The sequence below is a fragment of the Heterocephalus glaber genome, unplaced genomic scaffold (assembly GCF_053883595.1).
Source record: "Heterocephalus glaber isolate CG9 unplaced genomic scaffold, H.glaber_assembly_v1.0 deba00001729, whole genome shotgun sequence".
NCBI classification, from domain to species: domain Eukaryota; kingdom Metazoa; phylum Chordata; class Mammalia; order Rodentia; family Bathyergidae; genus Heterocephalus; species Heterocephalus glaber.
Window position 1 is genome coordinate 3965128 of NW_028258440.1, and position 6000 is coordinate 3971127.

Sequence of the window (6000 nt, forward strand, 5' to 3'; positions counted from 1 at the left end):
GCCGAAATGTATTGGCTTCAAAAGAACTCATGGAGACTTTTGGAGGTGATTAAAGTAGTCCATATCCCCTTAAGATCGTGGTTCAATGACTCTATGTATTTGTTTAAATTCAGAGCTGCACATCTAAATAAACAGTAAATTTCACTGTGATCAAATACCTCTAAAGATCTGACACTTTTTATTTTTATTTTTATTAGTATATATTTGCCATACATGATTATTGCATTCATTGTGGAGAGTTGGTACATGTATATGAAACATCATAATTATTTTTTTTTCATCTCCTACCCCTCCCTTTCTTCCCTGCTTCTTCCAACTCTTGGTCCCCTTCCCATTTGCAAAAGCTCTATTTTTATTTTTTTCTCTTCTTTAATTCTTTTTTTCTATCCTCTTTTCCCTGCCCCCCTCCAACCTTAAGTAAGTCAGACACACAAGCTTAAATATCACATGGTTTCATTCATACATATATATATATAATTGCAAATTATGATTGTGTGCAACTCCTTAGTTAAATCCTCAGTCTACATTCAAGATATTGTGGCTATTTAAAGATTTCAATATGTGGCCATGGTCCAGTGTATCATTAGTACTGCAGTTCCTAAAATCCTATAGCTGTAGTCATTTCATCTAGAGAGCTAGCTCTGGGCGTCACTGGGCTGAGAATTCTACAGTCATGATTGTCATACAACATATCATCCTGTTTGTCTATTTTATCTCTCTGGCAAAATCATCATTTTTATTTGACTTAACACAATTATATAGTATTATGGGGCGATGTAAAGCTTCAGAAAGAAATTGGCAATGTTTCAGCTGCCATCTTAAGTATGTCAAGAGTTTGGAGAGTTGAAAGGGAGAAGATGAAAGTAGTGAAGGGAGCATCCCAGGCAAAGATAATGGAGGACAAAAAAGCTAGGACATGGTAAAGAGAATGAATCACTTGGACTGGAGGAGAAAGAATATAAGGATGGTGGAGAGAAAAGGATGCAAAATTTAGCACTTATCCAAGCTAGTAACTGTCATTTTGGAAACTGTGGACTTGAACTTCCTGGGTTCAAATCCTGATTCTGTCACTTAACTTGCTGTGTGACCTTGTGCACATTGCAAACTCTCTCTAGGTTTCTGTTCCTTAACCATAAAATGAAGAAAATAATAGTATTTACAGTTGATATGGTTATTTTGAGGATCAAAAAAGTTAAACCATAGGATGTAGTTGGAACAGTGTAATCACTCAGTAAATGATAGTTATGAACATTTTTATCCTTGCTTTTCCCATCAATTAATGGAGTGAGAGCTTCTCCAGGTACTTACCATTTCTGACTTACTTCTACTTGTTCTCACAACTGCTTAGGACACATAATATGAGACAGCCTATATTTGAAGTATAGATGAATATGCAAGTGACTGAATGAATTACTGAATTAGTGAATGACTGAATGAGTGAATGAGTAAGTGAATTAATTACACTGGAAGCTTTTTTTATATTAGGCTTCATAATATAAGATCTATAGTAAAGCCAAGATTCCTCCTGTGCAGCACTGGCCTCTGTTAGACATATGCTGGCTTCAGCTATCTGCGTTTTATCTAGTCATAAAAAGGTTGTGTGAGGACTGGATATATACCAATTCACAAACACAACCAGAGTGAAAGAACAAAACCCTGACCAATGGACATGAGAACCAAGTTTAAACCTTGGCTCTGCAGCCATATGATCTTAAGCAAATCATTATACTGAAGATCCTCAGGTTGGTCATTTCTAAAATGGAAATGATTATGCCTGTGTTTTAGGGTTCTGGTAACAATCAGAAAGATAAATTAGGTTATAGTACTTGGCATTCCAACTGAATTTTCTTCCCAGTGTTATTTGGCAATTATTGATATTAAAACATGTTTGTTGATTTTCCTGGAGTTTGATATACAGTAGAAGGAAGGTCACTGATACATCCCAGAAGCAGGCAGGGTAAAGACTTGGTGGGGTACTCACAAACAGCCACAATCGAGCACAGTGACCACTTCCCAATATTTCTTTCTACTCTTTCTACACATTCATCAGCCAGTTAGGGCTTGAAGCTATCTGTGATTCAGTGCTGTGTATCTAGCCTCTTATTTTCTCAGGACCCAGCAGGCAATATAGAATCAATAATGTCTGTCAAATAGATTTCAGTTGCAGATCCACCCTTCCACCACTCATATCATTCTCTTTCTATGTCTCTTTCCTCCCAGCCTGCTCCCTGCTCCATTCATATATTCACTCAAAAAATACTCACTGCTTACCTACTGAATTGCAGACCCTCTGTTAGACTCCGACAGGTACTGCTACAATGAAAAGTACCCTCTCCCCTCTGAGCTCTACTTACTTCCCAGAGACAACTCCCAATTCTCGGTAAGTTGACACCAGAAAGCCAAACAATAGGCCTGCCCAATTGAGAGGGGTCTGGTTAGCCTGATGTGGGTGAAGTAGGACCTTCCTACAGACCTTTCTGAAGATCACAACTCAAATTTCTAATCTCTAAGGAACCAGTAGGTCCTTGCTACAGCCCTGGGAATGCCCTTCTGGGGTTCCCTGATGCTCACAGGAGGTGCTCAACCTAATTCTTTATTAATAGTCTCAATCAACCAAAGTTTGTAAGCACTTCCTTTTTGTGATTTTTTAGTTTAGTTTAGTTTATTAGTACATATGCACAGCACATGTTTGTGTTTCTTATGCAAAGTTGGTGCATCTGCATAATGCATCTAAATTCTATTTTCATCCCCTTGCCCTCTGGTCCCTCCTCCTTCCCCCATCTCTTGATCACCTTCCCTTTTTTGTACGTTTGCAGTACATAATGTCTACATTCTGTGTGTGGTATTGGTACATGTACATAATACATCCCAATTCTTTTTTTCATCCCCTTCCCTCCCCTTTTTTCCCCTCCCTCCATCTGTTGATCTCCTTTCCCTTTGCAAAACATCTTTCTCCCTATTTCCCCTCATCTCTTTTTGTTTTTGCTCTTTATTTTTACTCTAGGTTTCTAGTATAAGATATTTAAGCTTGTGAGTCTAATTTATTTCATTTAAAATTATGGTTTTAAGGTCTATCCATTTTCCTACAAATAACTCATTTTTATCTTTCTTTATGACAAATTAGTACTAAATTGTATGTAAATACTACATTTTCTTTATCCGTTCATTTGTTGATGAACATATAGTTCACTTCCAAGATTTAGTCATTGTGAATTGTGCTGCTATAAACATCGGAATGCATGTATCATTGTAATATGATGCTGTTATGGCTCTTATCTAGATGTCCCCCCAAAGCCTCATGCAGCCATGGGTGGGGTTTTTCAGAGTTGGCTGGATGTAGGGTAGATGATGCTGGGATTAAGTGTGTGCTGCTGGTATTAAAGGTGCCCCACCCTAGGTGTTGGTGGCACTAATCAACAGGTTTGCAGCTTGAATAGAATATAAAGGGATAGAAAGAAGCTGCTGCTGCTGTTGTTATTGCTACTTGCTGCTTCCTGCATGCCCTGCCATGCCATGGAGTCTTTCTCCTCTGTGATGCCTCTCTGCCATGCCACCCTGCCACAGAGCCAGCCAACTATGGACTGAAACCTCTATAATAAACCTTTCCTCCTTTAACCTTGAGCATCAGGTATTTTGTCTCAGCAAAGAGAAAAGCAACTAAGACAAATGTCAATTTAAAATTTGGGCACACTCCTATAATCCCAGCACTTGAGAGGCTAAGGGAGGAAGATCACCATGAGTTTGAGGCCAGCCTGGACTACGTAGCAAGTTCAAGGCCAACCTGAACTATATAGGGAGACCCTGTCTCAAAAAACATCCCCAAAAATGACTACAACAATTAACATATTTATTGAGTGCATTAGATTAAAAAATTTATTTATATTAGTAAATTTCTTTAAAACATTTTTTTACACAAAGGCAGCTGATTTGTACAGAGTGCACAAAAGGTCATAATGTGTTTGGCTTTTTTTGTAGCCACAGCAGCACCCATTTTTTCAGATAATTTTTGACAACATTCTCTACATCATTTGCATGCATTTCTTGCTGATCTTAAACAAGCTTCTATAAAGTGAATGCTTTTCTGAGTGTTTTGTGACCATGACATTTCTTCAAGGATTAATACTTCAACCATGATCACGAAGGTGGTTTTTCTAGGTTGAACCTTGTCTATTGCATTCTGGATGTGCTGACCCCTGTGATTTCTTCAAATGCAGGACACTTGGAAGTGGGGGACTGCGTTTGTGCTTTCCCCTGATTAAAAAGCAATAATTAAATCTCCAAATTTAAACATGGAAGTCTTACGAGTGCATCATTGCTGGTGTATACAATATGCATTTATAACTTCTGTACCACAAATTACCGTATTACAATTTTTAATACCCTTTTCGTGTTTTTCTTAAGGCACTGTAATATGGTAACATTTGGTCTGCTAAATCAATGCCTCTCTTTGCATTACTGTAATCAGAGAGAACATTAGGTTTTATGTTTCCAGGTTTTTCTTCCACCAATGTACACCTATGACTTTTAGAAGTTGTTAACATACAAATGGTTCTTTTATTAGTCCATTTAACAAATTTTACACCAGAATGATTTTCAAAGTTTATGATTTCACCACATTTTTGCTTTGCCTTTTCTTGTACTCCTAAAAAATTTTAATTTGGCTGTACTTTGCTGCAAAAAATTTTCTTTTTTTAATTGTTCTTGTGCTATGGGTACAGTCAAGTAATAACTACCTGCATATAATATCCAATGTTCAAATAATAAGCCATTCATTAATTTCAAAACAACATCATAAGAAAGTCCATTCATTGGAGGGCTTGCACTTTTTCCAGCATAGACATGTAAATCACAGGTGTAACTAGGCAAACATAATTTAATTAATTTTTCTCATATTTGCCTGTTTTCATTTGATGTATTGGTGAAAATTCAGACATCTTCACCATAAAAGCATATGTTCATTTATCACTACATTTTTTTCCAGGTTTTACTGCATTCTTGAATGTACTAATAATTTCTTCCATGATTTCTCTAAATTTACTCACAGGATACTTGGTTCTGCATGTGGTATTGTCAAAGAAATGTAAATAGTTCAAAATAGCCAAAAAGTATTGCATTGCATGACATTCTTTATACAACCACTAGTATGCATGTTATTTTTAGACCAACATAATCTAATATCTGGTAATGGTGCTATCCCTATAATTAATAATGTACTGTAACCTATAAAAATTTTCATATCACCAATTGTAACAGATTCTCAGTATTGCTAAAGATTTCTTCTTTTTGCTCTAAAGCCACATCATATGGCATATCTATTTGTTTCTTTAACAAAAATTTTGAGTATATTATCAGATACAAATAATTTATGTAATGCCAAAGAATCACTGCAATTAATATTTCTTATTAGATATTTTCCTTTTTGTAGTTCCATCTGGTCATGTTCTGTCACATTTCTTTCTCTTCTTGGCTGCTATTCTTCCTCTTGATCTTCTAATTCATATCCAAATCCGCACTATGTTCATTGAATATATTGGCCACAATATTGCATTCATCTAATTCTAATGAATCTTCATCTGAAGAGGAATACGTTGAGATCTTTTTTTCTGATGAAATATAATTAGAGGGTCATCTGACGAATCATCCATTTTCTGTGTTTGACATTAATGGAAAAAAATGCAACATTGAAATATTCTTAAAATTGATGAACAAGTTATAGCATACATGTATGTATACAAAAATTATTTATTACTTAGAAAGAAAAATGAAAAGAATAGGGCTGGGGATTTAGCTCAGTGGTTCTGCCACCTGCCTGGCAAGTGGAAGGTCCCAAGTTCAATCCCTGGCACCAAAAAAAAAAAAAAAAAAAATGAAAAGACCAACCAAGTAACCACAAAGAAATAATAAATTTTTTTTTTTACCACTGAGCTTAATAATAATGTAGCCATGAAAAAACAATGGCTGTTTTTAACATTTTATATTAACAAAATAGTATGCATAGCT